This window comes from Equus caballus, chromosome 3 (assembly GCF_041296265.1).
Source record: "Equus caballus isolate H_3958 breed thoroughbred chromosome 3, TB-T2T, whole genome shotgun sequence".
Taxonomy (NCBI): domain Eukaryota; kingdom Metazoa; phylum Chordata; class Mammalia; order Perissodactyla; family Equidae; genus Equus; species Equus caballus.
This window is the reverse complement of record NC_091686.1, coordinates 112,157,753-112,174,929: the sequence shown is the minus strand read 5'-3', so window position 1 is coordinate 112,174,929 and position 17,177 is coordinate 112,157,753. Positions and strand designations below refer to the sequence as shown.

The 17,177-nt window shown below is 45.2% G+C and overlaps 1 long non-coding RNA gene across 1 annotated transcript; it reads left to right on the top strand.

Annotated features, from left to right (window-relative positions):
- Positions 1-6,739: 6,739 nt before the first annotated feature.
- LOC138923508 (uncharacterized) lies at positions 6,740-16,869 on the top strand. Its single transcript, XR_011437183.1, has 3 exons — positions 6,740-7,742; positions 8,800-8,892; positions 16,744-16,869. It is a non-coding gene; the product is annotated as an uncharacterized lncRNA (long non-coding RNA).
- Positions 16,870-17,177: the final 308 nt, after the last annotated feature.

Below are 17,177 nucleotides of genomic sequence, written 5' to 3'. Positions count from 1 at the left end.
TGACCCTCCCAGTAGAAGAGGTTAAACGTCTTTGAGGTCCTCTGCCCTAAAGCCAGACCTTGGTGAGGATCTCTTTCCTTTCCCTTTCTCTAATGGCAGGATGTGAAGCCCCTCACTCTGCCCCATGCCCCTTCCCAGCAGCAGGACCAGGTGGAACAGAGAAGGACTAACAACGCAAATTTAAGGCAAGGCATTGGGAGAAGTCAGAAGCTTAAAGAAAGGGCTAACAGTATGAAAATGGCCAAAGAGTGGTGCAGGAGAAAAAGAGAGAAAAAGGAAGAAGTCCCAAGAGACCAAGACTAAATCTCCCACCTATAATTGGACTAGAGAAGCTACCAGAACCTCTACCACCGTGCAGATTCTGGATGATTTGGAACATGCGTGTTACTCAAGCCCGCAATAAAGGACTGACCAAATATTTGCAAAATTCCCTGCATATGCTTGTAAATGGCTAATCATTTTGTGTGCACCCCTCCTTCAGCAAACATTGATGGCTATCCACCAGAATGCATTTCTTCCTACTTCCATCAGGACAGAATTTAAGCGGGGATATTGCCACGTTATGATAAAACTTCCCAGGCTCTCTTACAGCTAGCTATGCATACAAAGTATAGGATTAAGTTTAGACCAATGGGATGGGAATGGCAATGAAGTGTGGAATTTCTGTGCCATCTCCAAGCCACTTGCCCTGGAGATCCTCTCTTTCCTTCCCATGAGCTGCTTCACAAAGGGACCATGCAGATGAGGACAAAGCCCTAAGGAATGGCAGAGCAATAACAGGAAAGAAAGGAACTTGACCTAAGAAGCAGAGAAGCACATCAGCTTTGATTGCTCACCTCGGGAATGTTCCATGAAAGTGAAATAAACTTGCCTTCTTTAAGTCACGGTATTTTGGGGATCTGTTACAGTAGCTTAGCCTTTATACTAATTAATAGAGTTTTGGGGGTTTTTCCCATGTCAAAGATGTAGAGCTGGGTTTTCAATGATTGGGTTTGTGAAACAACAAAGAGCTTCCAGAATGTGCGTTGTGTCTTAATACAACACATGGATTCTAATAGTGCTCCCTTGGGATTCATTTGATCAGGCAAAGCAATACTCCTTGAATATCACGCACATTGAATCTAGATGCATTTTGAGGCTCCTATGAAAATGTATGCAAACCTCATATCTACAGATCTGCTATAGCTCAGTTGATACGCAAATGACACTCAGGGTTCAGCTCAAATTCTGCCTCCCCCAAGAAGTCTTCCCGGAACGCTCCCTACAGCTCTAATCAGTCTCTCCTTGCTCAGTTCTCCCATGCCATCAGTCTCTCTAAGTCTCCTCTACCTGCCTAGGGTGGTATCTGTGTACAACATCTCTCCTCTGCCAGGTTGTCAGCAGCTGCATCATTACTTTGCCTCATTATTCATTCACAGAGGACCTATTATGTGCTAGGCCCTGTGCTGGGTGCTAGGGATAGAGAGATGAGAGAGACACACAGCGATCCTCAGAGTCTGGTAGAGGGAGAGAGACACACAGGCCAGAAATGACAACACAGAGCAGTAACATGTGCTACGGTGCCACCAGCAAAGCACTCTGGGGACATAGAAGACAAGGAGCAGCTGACCACCTGGGGAGACCTGGAAGTCTTCTCGGAAGAGGGGGCTATTTGATTCATTTGTAACATCTCATCCAAACACCCATCACATTTATTTGTACATCAACCAATCTGTTAATAGTTATTAATAAAACATCAACACGTTACCTTGATGTATATTATTCCATTTGATCCGCACAACCAGCTGAAAGATGGGTGTTAACATTACTTTCGTTTTATAGATGGGAAAACTGAGCTTCATAACATGTAGCCCTCTCAGGGTCACTGAGTGAATGAGTGGATTTAAGCAAAAGTCTTTGAATTCAAAAGTGTGTGATTTTTCCACTCCTGCTCCCTCTTGGCCCAGCTTCTTGGAGTTTGGCCGTTCATGCCAGTGGTTTGTCTGGTCTTGATTTGCCATCACCCTGAAATGCTGCCTTCCATCTCTCTCCCTACCTCCACACACTGTAGTTGAGGAGAGAGACGCCTTCTATCCCTCCAGTGACTGACCTAAGTTCCCACAGTATCAGAGGCCTGGAGCCTGGTTATTGAGAGAGGAGATCAGACAATGTATCTAAAAAACCTAATGACCCCCTCCAATGAAACTGTTATGGATTCAAATTTCCCACTACAATTCTCCCCAGAGTCTAGCCTATTAGATTGATGAAGGCATTATTGAAAGTGGTATTAAATATGGAAGAATCAAAACTACATGTAAACAAAGAACGGACGGGCCTAAAGGAGGCCAAATACATTCAAAGACAGTGTCATTTCCTAATTTCAAAAGGCAAAGAAGCATCAGCTCTCATTCAGGACAAATAGGCAACGACATAATCCTTAACCTTTTAACGGGGCAGGGGGTGGGTGGAAAGCTCAAGCTAAGATGATCCACGATATTTCATTAGTTAAAAAAATTGGATGGGGGCCAGCCCCATGGCCAAGTGGTTACCTTCACATTTCAGTGGCCCAGAGTTTTGCCAAATCAGATCCTGGGCACAGACCTAGCACCGCTCATCAGGCCATGCTGAGGCGGCATCCCACATAGCAGAACTAGAAGGACCTACAACCAGAATATACAACCTTATCCTGGGGACTTTGAGAAGAATAAGAAGAAAAAAAAATAGCAGATTAAACACGTTGCAAAATTGGAACTTACCATTTAATTACAAATATGTTAAAAATAAAAATTTATGCATAAAAATAAATGTTTCTCTAAGTTCACCAAGAAGTTACAGGGAATATAGTTAGATAATGGCATTTTTCTCTATTCCCTGAAACTTTTTATGAGCATGTACTATTGTTTTTACAGAGAGAGAGAGCGGAGCGAGACTGAGAAATGGGTGTTTAAGTATCCTAACCAACATTAAAGAGGAAGGGATAGAATAAGAAACATAGAAGCCACATAAAGAGCAGAAGACTGCGGTCAGAAAGAGACCTTAATCTTTGTGCCAAGATGAAGGCCATACAGTGAATCCTATGGAGCCCTTCTCAGAATGATGCTCTGAAATACATAAAATGCATAAGGTTACAAAAGGAACCAATTATGTTGAAATATGCTTACCAAAACATTAAAAAACACAAATTTGAGATTAAGTAATGCATGTGCTTCTTTACCGATGCCTTAAATAATAAGCAGCAGCCTAAGTGAAGTAGTAAACAAGCACCAGTGATATTTCCGGATAGCTGCCACAACTGTAATAGAATGTGAAAACGTTTCTAATGACCAAGTCACAGACGCTGCTAATACTGCTGCGGTGTGTTGCTCACATTCATCATTGGAAGACATCCTAAATTTCAGTTAGAAGTGAGTGAAAATAATGATGCACTTCTCTTCAATCCACCTTCATGGACTGAGGTTAGAACCTCTGTTTCAGAAACTCTATAGAAAGATCATATTTTAGGATAATACCTTCTTAGCTAGTCAGGAGAACTAACTTTTGTTAAGTGCCTACTATGTACCATGCACCACAATACAAAACATCACATTCATTATAAGCCCACTTTTCCCTTTGCCCCACGTAGAGGACATTGAGAGTGATACAGGGTAAGGTCTGGAAAACAGGTTCCTCTGTTCAATTGGGGAAATATTTAATAATGTTAAGTAACAGCCCAAACAGCTGTCCTTTGTTAAGGTTAAATTCTACTGCACTACTCACTCCTGAATTCCTGTAGTCGAATATCGCTGGAATCTAAAAGTTGCAAACAAGAATTCCAAGCTTATGGACTTTCTTCAAACCCTAAGTGGATGGGGAACAAGGCAGGGGAGGGCTTCAGGAAAGTGTTCTGTTTTGCCTTTTTTTTTTTTTGCTTTTTGCTTCATTTGCATTTGCACCTGTTAGTTCCACTGTTATATTCCCCAGGAGATGCTTCGAGTGGAAACAAAAGACCCTCAAATTCAACAGGACTCCTGAGCACTGACCTTCTGCCCAGCAATGAGCCACGAAAGAGTGTGGGATCTCTTCTCCATCCCCAGGGAGCTCTCCTGTGCAACAGAAAGTCTTACTTATGGCTGGCTTTACGATGGGCTTGCTTGAGCTTCTGTGGGTGGATTCTGGATTCTCTGTTATGTCGGCCTCTTCCCTGAATCACATTAAGATATTTAAATAAGAGACCATCTTGTGAAATGTCTTCAATCTAAAAGCAAATGTTTAAATTGTGGGGTCAGAGAAAACCAAAAGCCCAAAAAACTAAATCAAACACGCAAATTCAATTAAGATGTAACAAAAAAGCAACTGGTTTGGAGGGTCATGAGGACAAATGGAGTCTAGTTATCTATCTAATTGCTTTATTTATTTACTTATTTATGTGGCCGTCTTGGCGTCAGATAGGCTTTAGGGAAGATCTCTGTCTGTAGGTGAATCCAGCGCAGGAAATGGGATGTAGTAGGGGGCTCAACAAATATTTGCAGAATCCAAATTAACTTTCTGAAGAGCCAACTCCTCGCCCTCTCACCCAGCTATAGCGCATTTTGCATTTTTGAGCTGGAGGCGCAGGCTTAGCCTAAGGCTACAGAGAGAACAAGGTCAAGGTTAAATAGGAAAGCCAAAATTCCCATAAGGACAGGATTCAGGACTTTTAAGGACAAGTCCTTAGAGTTCATGTACTCCAAAGTTCTAATGTCATGGAAGAGGGGACGGGAGCCTCCGGGAACCCCAAGGACTTGCCACGTGGCCTGGGGTGTGGGGGGGCGGAATCTAATCAGGGAAGACATCCATGCTTCTTTGGGAACTTCAGTTCCATTCCAAAGTGTAGCCTGTTTACCTGGACTTTCAGATAAGAGCACATCAGGAAACAGCTGTGCAACTGCACTTTCTTCTCTGGCACCGGGAATCCTCTCTTCCTGTTCTGCAGTCTCTTCTTCTGCTGGTTTGGCAGCAAAAGAGCAGAGGGACAGTGACAATAATAGTCACCTGGGCAATTAGCAGGGCGTTTCCCCTGGAAGGGGCTGGGACACAGGCCACAGAGACTCGGATCCTATCCAGCCAAGATTACTCACTGGATCAATAGCATCGTTAGCAGGTGTCCCGTGAAGGAAGCAGCCCACCGCAAAGCTGGTATTTCATCTGTCTCAGATGGCCACACGTGCACTTGTAAAGAGGTCAGATCCAAAGGGCAGAGGGCTGGGAAATGAGAGGGGCTAGTCCAGCCTGGGCAAGAGGGAGGGTGAGACCAAGGAGCCAACTGCCTGTGGGAGGAGTGGCAACAGCCAGGCCATGCAAGGGGACTGTCAGAGCTGTCACCTAAAGGGATACTCAGACCCTGCCACCAATAGAGCCCCTGCAGACCTCAGCTCTGAGCCTAGGATAATAGCTGCCACGTATTGTGTTCCCAGTGCTATGAAAAGGTGGGAAACAGCACAGTCCTGGGGGTGTGCAAGCTACGCTAGGAGCAGCTCTGCACTGCACACTCTAACCCACAAGACAGGATGAGGCTGAAGAGGGAAGTAAGCTGTGGCCCATGCTAAGTAGTCTGGACTTTCTCCTGAGGGTGATGGGAAGCCATGGCCAGATTCATAGCATGGTGTCCCTTGGTTTTAGGTGATTTCTCTGGAGGCTGGGTAGAGAACAGGCTAGTACAGGGGTTCTCCAAGTGTAGTCAGCCCTGACCAGCAGCATCATTGACACCTAAGAACTTGGAAATGCAAGTGCTCAGGCCTCCCTCCAGGCCCAGTGAATCAGAATCAGACCAGAGCCCAGCAGTCTGTGTCTTAACGAGTGTGGGAAGCACTGGCTTAGTCACTGGTCTAATTGGTGGGGACATCCATTAGGATGCAGCTGCAGTGGCCCCAGAGGGTGCTAAGGGGTCCTGGGTGGGGTGGTCCCAGTGAGTGGAGGATGTGAGTAACATTAAGAGGCTGGAGGAGCAAGACTTGGTAACACAAGGAATGAGGGCAGAGGCGGCACAAGGAAACTCACAGGCTCCTTGGTTCCTAGGCTGGTTGCAAGGACACACCATCTGCAGAGCCAGGAAACATGGCAGGTGGGGGAGGAGGAGAAGCAGCTTTGTATTAAGGGCCTCCCTATTCCTTCCTTCCCTCCCTGAGGCTCCCCAGGCCTTCACTCAGTTTCACCCCTGAGCAGTTCTAGATGACCTTGCAGGAAGACAAGGATAGGACCCAAGTGCCTAGGTGCGTGGTCATCCCAGGGAGTCTGCAGTCAGTGGACCCTCAGGAGACAAGCCTGTCACAGAGACAAACATCTGGGAATCACCCACCAGAGAGTGTGGCGGTTACAAGGCCATGCTCTGGAGCTGCCTGCCTAGACTCACGACTCCTGTTCTACCATTTATTAGCAGTGTGACCTTGGGAGAGTTTCTCAGCGTCAATTTCCCCATCTGTAAAATGGGGATGGTAAAGATAGAATACACGTTTTAGGACTGTCGTGAGGACAAAATGAGTTAGTAAATGTAAGGCATTTGGAACAGTTCCTGTAAGGCAGTATTAGTATCAATTATTACCTACTATTATCCAATTATTACCACACTATTATATTTTTATTATTCCTTAAAGTAGAGAGATTTGAAGGAACCAATCAGGTCTTCTGAGATGGGAGGACTACAGCGATCCTTCGCTCTGTGCTATTTAGCCGTATTAATTCCAGTCCTGACCTCCCGGAGCATGCGCTGTCTCCTCCTCCCGTCTTGCGTCGCTCCCCTCCAAACACCTGCGCGCTTCCCCCTCATCATGGCTTTTCTCAGCTGGAATCAGTTGAAACCACGGAGCATCTCAGGACATATTCAGTGGGTGGCTAAGCTTGAAGGAAGAGAAAAAGATCTTTAATCCATACACATGTGGATCCCCTACAGGGCACGCAGGCCTGGGAGATGCAGACCCCGACCTCCAGGAGCCCCCTGGCTGGAGAGTGAGCGTGGACGTGTAAACGGACCATATCAGAAGAGTGACAACAGCTGGAGGGGGATGCAGAGAGCAGCAAGAGGGCTCAGAGGACAAAGCTTCCGTCTCTGACTAGAACTCTCCCCCATAATCCACTTCACAATTTGTGTTCTCACTCTGGAATTATCAAAGCATAAGAAATCTGCTATTGGAAGAGGAAATGCCAAGATAGCAAGCTCGTTTTTTTAAAATGTCCCATCTTTTCTAATCTGAGTTTTGGAAGCAGGGCCTGCTAGCAGGAGGAGAAGAGACACAATCCGAGCTCTGAGCAGGCAGCTCTCCTGGAGCATTGTGGGAAACAGGAAATATCTGCCCTCAGACGAAGCAACGTGGGGCAGAGCTAGAGCCGGGGCCTCCAGCCGCTGGCACTGATCACACTTCCTGGTTTCAATCGCGGTCAGTTGGATGGATGGATGGACTGAAATAGAATCCCAGAATGGGTTCTTAGAACTAAATAGAAAAAGGAAGGCCCAGAGGCACAGACAGAACTCCCCAGAGATACAAAGTCTGTGAAGAAAAGAGAAGAAACATTGGGAAAGAGAGGAAAAAAGACCCAAAATGGGAAAACTTCGAAGAAGGAAGGGCCTGAGAGAGTAGCGAATGATGGAGAGATCTCATAACTTCTTTTTCAGCTGGTCCAAGGGAGCAGAGAAATTTGATCATGAAAACTGGTATAGGAAGCTTGGAGAAGGGTCAAGAGAAGAGAGTGTATCTGCTGACCCAGCCTCAGGCTTGGAGTTCGATGAATGTTCTCCCCAACTCAGCACAGAGGTGAGTAGGAAAAACTGTGTTCTCTCATCCCTACAGGGCACACAGCTTTATTCTTTTTTTTTTTCCGAACTCTGAAAAAGGATTCCCTCTTCCCACAGGTCCCATTGTCCTCACAAGTCTCATTCGCTGCACAGAAAGGCTGTTTTCATTGAGACACATCTGGGCAAGGCAGAGTCTTCCACAGCATCTCATAAGAGCACAGGCTCTTTATGTGGGAGAAATAATGAAACACCTTGTTGGTGAAACAAATATCAAAGTGCAAAAGAATTGCTCAGGCAGAAAAATGGAGGGAAATTGCTTCCTTCTGCACCCAACCCACAAGCACAAGTCCTTTCCAAATTGGGTGGAATTTGTTTGTTTGTTTCTGTTTAGAGTTTTATATATAAGACGGTTGTTGCATTTCAAGAGGAACATATGCTCCTATTATTAATATAGTAACTAGTGATTATGTCCTCAGACAATCAAAAGGGACTCTCCTCCCTCATTCCACTCATCTTAAAAGATGAAGTTTATTTTTTATTAAAAAAGTAATAAATGCACACTATAGGAAAAAACAACAGAAGCAAAAAGGAACTAACCCTAGTCCCACAACTCAAAGAAAATTACTTACATCTTGTTATAATTCTTCCCAGTCTTTTTGTCCCTGTATCTGCGCTCTTCCGTGATTAAATTTCTTTCCTGAAAAATCCTTAAATATCATGGAGCTACTTGAAATTGTTTTTTTAAAGGATATAGTGGACATAGGCTATTCTTGGCTACCCAGCGTCTGTTTCACCTTCTCTTGATAATTGTGCCCATACTATACTATCGTTTGGGTATTACTTTTCCCTTAAATATACCTGGTGGGAATGTCACTTGGAATGCCCTGTGTTCCCCTAACTATGCAGAGGGCATCTGACTCAAATTAGGCTAATCAGACGCTCCTCTGCTGGAAACTGAACCTTGAATAAAGCAACTAAAACAGAAAATGAAAATAGTTGAAGCTCATGCATCCCTGTGCAATTAATAAGACTGTTGCATTGTTTTTTGCCACCTCTGTACCCCACCTCCCCTGCAGAAATGCCTTGGTTCCTGAGCCTGCTTCTCCAAACTTCTCATCAATTCTATGAACTCTCCCATGCCCTTTCAGCAAATTTCCTTTTTGCTTAAGGTAAGAAAAATCTGTTTCTGTTGCTTGCAACCAGAGAATCCTGGATGAAGTGTGACTAAAAAGAGCATGGGATCAGGACAAAGACAGAAAAATCTGCCCAGCTGCTTTGCTCCCATTTAACAAGCACTGCCATCCTCCCTGGATACCACGTTTCCTGTAACCAAGTTCTTTTGATTTATTCACAGAACCAGTTCCTTATGCCAGGATGCTGGTGTGGTAGACTGATTGCCCTAAAGACCTTGATTTTTTTACTCCTACAAGTAAAAATGCTCCTTGCAATGTGAAATTTTAGCACCTCCTCTAAAGAAATGGAGTCTATTTCCCCACCCTTGGATCCAGGCTGGCTTGTGACTTGCTTTAGCCAGTAAAATGCAGCAGAAAGGAAGATGTGCCCATTCTGAGCTGGATCCCAAGAGGTCTCAGTGCTTCTACTCGCCCTCTTGGATCCCAGCCTGCCCCAGGAGAGCAAGGCTGGGCTGGTCTGCTCGACTGAGTAACTGCATGAATCAGACAAGAGCTAACTGAGGCCATACTAGACAGGACAGCCCCCAGCTGAACTTCCTCCTGACTGCAGATCCACGAGTGAGTCCGGCCAAGACAGCTAAGCCTATCCCAGAGCAGCAGAACTCCCTGGGTGGCCTGTAGACTCATGAGCAAAATAAATGCTTATTGTTGTTAAAAAAAAAAAAAAAAGGATAGGGACAATGAAAGATGTTATATTATCTGAACAAAATAATAAGGGAATGTGTTCTGAAAAATATCATTTATTTGTGTGACAAAATATTATCAGTTGAGACTCTCCAAGAAATGTCATAAAACACAGGATAGTGCTAAAACCTCAGCTGATTTAGCAGTGTTGATAAGGACATGAATCCTGGAGCCAGAGGGCCTGCATTAAACGCTCATTCTGCCATGTACTAGCCATATGACATGGAGCAAGTGTGCCCCGGTTTCCTCATCTACAAGAAGATGAAAATAATAGGGCCAGTATCAAGGGTTAAATGACAAAACATATGTAAAGGGTTTAAGCAGAAATCCCTCAGTATAACATTACCCATTATAAAGACCATTCTTCTGTGACAGTTTGCTGTTCAGAGTCAGGAGATTGGCAAAGAATTACAGTCTTTTGATTTTTTTAACTCAGTTTGATCATCTTGGACTCTAATGGGAGTAGTAGATTTCATTGAATGTATTACTGACACAGTGGGGGTTAATTCTACCATATTGTTATTTGTTTTCTATTTCTTTTGGATTCCTGTCTCCTTTTGGATATATTGTGTTCAGTTTCCTCCTTTATTAAATATATGTTTATATATTTATAATATATTTTAATTATATGTAATTTATACATATATTTCTACAGATAATTTATAATATAGACAACACCATTCTTTCAGTGGTTACTGTAAAGACTAGACAACATGCATCTTTAATTTATTAAAGTCAAATACAAATGAGCATTTTACCAGTGGACAAAGCAAGGAATGTAGCATCCTTGACTTGGAGGACTTCCCCCCGTCCCACCTTATGCAAGGGTGTTGGGTATATGTGAGGTTCTAGGTAACGTTGTCCTGCTCCAGGGAGGGTTCACGTTTGCTTCTGTCAGGAACCCAGGCTGAAAATGCAACCAGAGCTTTTCAGAGCTTTGAGAGATTTGAGTCTGGGCTTCCATCTTTGTGAGGACTGGTTTACTTCCCATTCTCCTTCACTCCTAGTCAGGGCTTCTTACTGGGTCTCTCAGCCTCAGCGCCATGGACCTTTTAGAGCAGATCATTCTCGGTTGTTGGAGAGCTGTCCGTGCGCTGAAGGCTGCTGGCAGCATCCCTGGCCGATACCCACTAGGAGCCAGTGGCACCCTCTCAGTCGTGACAAGCAAAACTGTCTCAAGACATTGTCAAGTGTCCTCTGAAGGGACAAAAGCACCCCTGTTGAGAAACATTGTCCTAGGCTGTAGCCCTACAGGATCCCCACCAAAAGCCCCCAACCCCTGAGACTGTCAAAGCTCCGCTCACTTCTCAGTCTCTTTGTTGCCACTTTGGGATGAGGGGAAAGGCTGCTCCCAACAGGGAGCTCCCCTCTCCTGGCTCTCTCCTCTCACAGGTCCAGGACCCACAGATCCTCCCCGCCTTGGGAGCCTCTGCGGTGCCTGCTTACAGGTGTGTGTGTGCTTTCCACGTTCTCAGCAGAAACACTGGTCTGAAATGACACAGCTCATCATTGCAGAGCTCAAGAATTACAGTCTCTTGGAAATAGAATCTTAAATAATTTCAGTTGAATATAGATACACAGGACTGAATGTTCTCTGCAGAGTTCTTTGGTGCAGGGTACGTTACAACTGATAACAGACCTGTTCTTAGAGGAGTTTGGGACTGGATAATCCTGTGGAGTACAGTCCTGTGCATCATAGGACATTTAGGAGCATCTCTGGCCTCTGGTACAAATAATAAAAGTACCTTTCCTTTTTTACTATACCTAGTTGGTATAATAGTATATGCACATTTTAAAAGCTAAAATAAAAAAGACGTCGGTTGAGCTACAAAGTACATACACATCTCCCCCCAAGAAAGCATGCAGTAGAAAACTGGGGAGGGAGATGTTTGTTGCAAGCTAAATTCAGTCCCCTAGTTTTTACCAACCATGTGACCTTGGCCAAGTCGAAGCTCAGGGTCCTCTGCAGAATGAAGCTGTGGGATTAGATTATCCATCACTGCAGTCGCTTCAAGCCCTGACAGATGAGAAGTCTATTAGAAACCAGGTTGGTGATAATTTAGCACACCAAATACAGCCAAAGGGAAGCAGCGTGTTTATGAAAAATCAGTCATATCTGATTGATCTATTCCCATTTTGAAGGATGTTCCTAGTTGAGAAAGTAAAGGAAACCCATCCGATGTGGTTTCCAGATACATCTGACAAAACACATCAAAATGTCCTTCTGAGGAAATTGGAGAAAAGAGGACCTGGTGAACGTCTAGCTTGGACACTTTGTAACTAGGTGATTGCCAAGACCCAAAGAATTCTGCTTGGCACGTCACTGCGGACCTCTAAAGGCAGTCCAGGTGTTGTACCCCATGGAACAGCAGCCTCCTCCAGGCCTGTTGCTGCTCTGTGTCAATGATTTGGATGACAATTAAGAAAGTATTTCATCAAATGTGTGGGTTTTTCAAAGATGGAATTCATAGATAAGGTGAACTCTAAGTCACGTTCCCGCCTACTCCCTTCAAGGACACCTTCCTCTTGTAAATGTTCTTTCACATCTGCCTCTGAGTCAGTGTACCCTCCAGCCTGCACCGTCGCCTGTGCCAAGTGGACCCTCTGGCTTACAGAACTCTGCTCTGCATTCATTCCCCAGAGTCCCACTAACACAAGACAATTTGTGTAGCAGATTTTTACTGAAGTTTTGCAGGTAGCAGAGGGTATTTAGAGCATAGAGCAAAAAACAACTTCAAATTAAAAATCAGATATCAAACCCCTAGGATATAGTTCCCTTTCCCTGCCACAGAGAATGCCTTCCAGCTTTGTGGCTCCTCCCTTTGCCTCAGCAGCCTGCAAAGTCACTCAGTTCCTCCGTTGCTCCTGCATTGCCTCCCTGGGGCCCTGATAACTCCTTGTCGTTACTGCAAGTGGATATTCAAAATTCTGCCTTCTTTTACTGCACAAGTATATTCCTGTCTCTGTTGACCTCATCTTGACCCATCCCATGTCTGCTGAGGGTAGGGTGCAGAAGGGGGACGGAGGGGCTTGCCTCCTTCAACTGAAAGGTGTACCAAGGAATTTTCCTCAACTACAGACTCATCTACCCAAGAGATAAAATTTGCCTTTAACATACATTGGAATTTAAAAGGTCTTCTCTGATGCTAGGATGCTACGATTCTGTGGTTTTACTTAATTTGTCTTCAAAGGGCTAAATATTTAAGAAACAATGAGCACAACCCGCCCCATCCCCCATAGCCAAGGAAGGGAGGGTTAAGGTTCATAGGTGTGGATCAAAGTTTCCTACCATACAGTGAGGGTTGTCATGCATCTGCAAATCTACTTTCTTTGTGCATTTGTACAAACCTGAATATACTCTCATCCCCATTCAGTAAACAGAAGTTTAAAATCTGGTAGAAGCATGAAGCAGTGACAGAGGATGAAAGAGAGTAAAAATGGTTTGAAGGAAAAAAAATACAAGCACTGATCTACAGCCCAAAGGAATGAAATGTCCATGCCGGAAAAAGGAATGGACTAAATGAAATTCAGGAGTTGGGTCCCCAAAATACCACCCTCTCCTTTTCCTCCCTGTTTGGGGCTGGTGGGGAGCCGGGAACACTACCAGCAGATATTTGCATGCTCTAAGTATTCCACTGGGAAAGTGGGAGGTATCAAGACAGATGGCTCTAGTAAGTGTGGGTGAGTTTGACGTCAAGTTTGTGAGCCAAATGGTGCTTTCTGAGTTTCACCTCTCCAAATCCCATCCGTAATGAACCCACTAGCTCAAGCCGTGACTCACCTTTGAAGCCTCTCCTGCCCGCTCCATCACAGTAATCTTTCTTTCCTCTAATAACAATAAATGGCTCTTGGAGGTTAAGCATGGGCCACCTTGTGAAACATGACTCAGTCTTCATCTTCGACAGATGTGGCTCCTTGAAGACCACAAGTGGGTCTTCTCTCTGTAGCCACCTGGCCTGCATTCCTCCTTTTATTCAACGCATACTTATCAGTACCTACTATGTGCCAGAGACTGTACTTTCCCCTAGGGAAACCCACATTATTCTAGAGAATAGAGATAATAAATACATAAATAAAAATGGGGAGTCTGGCTTCTGGTTGAAAAACCACGTGTGATTTTTCAGACCCAACCATGGGCAATTACAAAGGCTCTCCCTGGCAGGCCTCCTGGGGGAAGCTCCCCTCCGCAACTCAGGCTTGGTGACAGCCAGCTCACTGCAGGCTCTGAAGGCAGCTGTGTCACGGACTCAGCCCCTCTGGCCGTACTCTTCTCTGTTTGCCTTCCCACCCAGTACCTTCCCTCCTGGGTCTCTGCATCCAAGGCCTTGGGCAGAGGCCTTCAGGCACCCCTCTCAAGACCTCCTTAGGGGGAAAGGGAAAGCCTTGGAGACCAGTGTTTCCACTCTGACTCAGTTCCCAGTATTTTTCTTCCCTAGTCCTCTCCCTCCCCTCCTCCTGATCCCAGCGTCCATGAAACTGCTGGAACCTTTTGTTCAGGGCTCCCTCAACAACCAGACAACCCCACATCTGTGCAGATCCATCTCACTTTCAATCAGGACACTATTCCATGGGCAAAATGAGGGGGAGGTCGGGGGGTGGGGGCGCTGTACTCTCTTGGTTTTAGCCTCTCGTTTAGGCCATCATTAAAGACGTCACTCTTACTTTCATTTTGACTCCTTGATGCTTGAATCAACTACTCCAGCTCTACTGAGGCCCTGACAAAAATAAATACATTAAGTAATGCGTGGAATGTAATAAAATATCAAGTGGAATTTTTGGTGTTTTCTTACTATTTTGGTTAAAGCCCAAAGCCGAGAACAATAGGTGATAAAGAAAACCCACTTAGGTCCCCAGCAAATTCTAACCAAAGGTATAAAGATATAGACCGCTCATTCAGGATTTCCTAAGAGGCGGCCAAAACCAGTCTTTGGTCCTGTGACCCACAGTCCCCCTGTGACGCCCAAGCTGCATACATGAGGAAAGCCCGGAGATAAGGGGTGGAATTGCAGGCAGACGGTGAGGGAGCTCTGGTCCCCGGTGTTGTCATGGCACCAGAGCACAGCGTGATGATAGACTTCTTCGAGGGCATGTCCAGTATGCTGGTGCACAGAGCCCAGAGGAAAAGTCCACAGGCAAGGAGCTGACTGGAGCTCCAATGAGGGCTGAGCAAAGGGAGAGGGCTGCCCTGGGAATGGCCTGTCCTTCTGGAATGTCAGAGGGCAAGATGCCTAATATCTCCAGTGGGCAGAGTGGACACTGTGCAAGCTCACTTGGCCTGAGTCTTCTTGAGAGGGCCGCCCAGTGGAGTGAGACCGCCCAAGCAGACAGAGGCGGTGTGAGGGAACCGTGGGGCCCTGGATTCATGCGAGGTGAGCCAGGGCGTGTGCCTGGGGCAGAGAGTGACAGGAGGGAGGCCTCCAGTGGGGGATCTTGTCCCCAAGAAGAATCATAATTGTTTTTCTGCCTTGACAGAGGACACTTGACAGTCAAGAGAGAACTGCAAACAGCACCAGCTACCTAAAAAGATCTCGTGCCCCTCAGTCCTCCCCACTCCTTCCTCTCCAGGGGTCTCTGAAATGGCAGGAGAGGTTCAGTGGGGAGCAGAAGAAGAAGGTGAAAAATGAAAGATAGGACCACAAGGCTCCCCCTACTTCTGGTCAATAGGACGTTAATTAAGTTAAGCTTGAGCCTAGAAGAATGAAAACACTGTAAATTGGACGAGGAACTGGTTTTATTTTGCTTTGTTTTGTTTTGTTTTGAGGAAGATTAGCCCTGAGCTAACATCTGCTGCCAATCCTCCTCTTTTTGCTGAGGAAGACTGGCCCTGAGCTCACATCCATGCCCATCTTCCTCTACTTTATATGTGGGTTGCCTACCACAGCTTGGCTCGACAAGCAGTGCGTACGTCCACACCCAGGATCCGAACCCGTGAACCCAGAGCCGCCAAAGTGGAAGGTGCAAACTTAACTGCTGCACCACTGGGCCAGCCCCTGAGGAACTGAAGTTTTGACATTAAATTGGACTGAACTATTTCATATCTAAAAAGAAGATGAGTTTAATACTCAAAAATGATTGTAAAAGCCATGAGATTTGCTTGCCATATCTTCCTTGTCAAATCCTTCCCAAGCAGGTTTGAAGCTGTGGTAGGTGAAAAATAAAGTCATTTCCTCATCTTATCTTACCAAATATAGCTTGTTCCAGTGCCAGTTTAGAGAAGCAAAAAGAAGCTGAGAGGGAGACAAACAGGGATGGAATCTGCATTAGGAACTGCCACCTGTGAAGGCTGAGGAGGGACAGGTATGAGAGAAGGAGCCACCTCTGTGAAGAGGGGAAAGATCATTCCTACCAGAGGGAAGGTTATGTGCAAAGGTCCTGAGGCAGAAAAGAGGAAGCAATGGAACTACAAGGTCAGGAGCAGGGAGGGCACCGAGATAATGTTGGAGTCAGATTGTGTGAGGTGATGTGGTCCACAGTAAAGAGTTTGGTTCAATTCCCAGGGCATTCCAGAGTTTAAGCAGTAAAATGACGTCGTCCAACTTACATGTTTAAGATCACTTTTACTGTTGTTTGAAGAAAAGATTGAGGGGGGCAGGAGTAACATTGGAGGCCTACTGGAACGTAATGTACTTCTTAGAAAAGGCAAAACACAGTCTCAGTGGTTGATTTTCTCCAGTCTACAGACTCTGGAAACTCAGAAAGACTGGTGGCCATGGGTACTTCAGGCTCCCTATGACTAAAACAACCTATTGGAATTTAACAACAACAAGAACAAATACAGCAAGACGCTCTCTCATGAAGAACTGGCATGCCTGGTGAGAGCTATGTAACACGTTACATCCATATGCATCTGTATATTTCCTCCCTTAACCACCAGGAAGCTCAGAGCTAAATTTCACGCTCTAGTAATTTTTCTCACTCCTGCTCCCTTTCTATATTTACAGTTGCTAATCTCTCCTTTAACATGATCTCAACATGAGAATGCACTTTTTGGTTCTTCATGAGCCACCTCAAATCCATTTTAAAGATTTTTTACACAACCTGCCACAAAGAGAAAAATGAGACTTTCTTTTAACAGTTTAGAAAACAGCCAAAAAATTATTGCCACTTAGCAAAACATGTTTTGATTATCTTTCTCACCAACAGTTACGCTGAGCACTCCACCCCGGCCTGACCCTTTAAGACAGCTAACCCCAGGGACTCACTGCCAGCCCAGGAAGGTAAGCTGCCGACACCTCCTAATGTTTGGGACAATTTCCGAGGAAGCCCCACCCACTCTTATGCATTCCAGCCTAATTTTAATAGCTACCATACAGCGAGTGCGTGTTCTGTGCCAGGCATCATGCTAAGCACTTTACATACATTATAACATCATCACAAAAACTCTTTAAGGTAAGAACTATTATTAGGTATCCCAGTTTTACAGCTAATGAAACTGAAGCACAGAGAGTTTCAGTAACATATCCAGGGTCAACCAACTGATGAGTGGTGTCCCCAGTGTTTCTACTCTATATCTATCTGCCTCTGGTGCTAAACTTTGGGGTTTGAGATCCTCACCTTGACTCCCACTTCACTCCCAT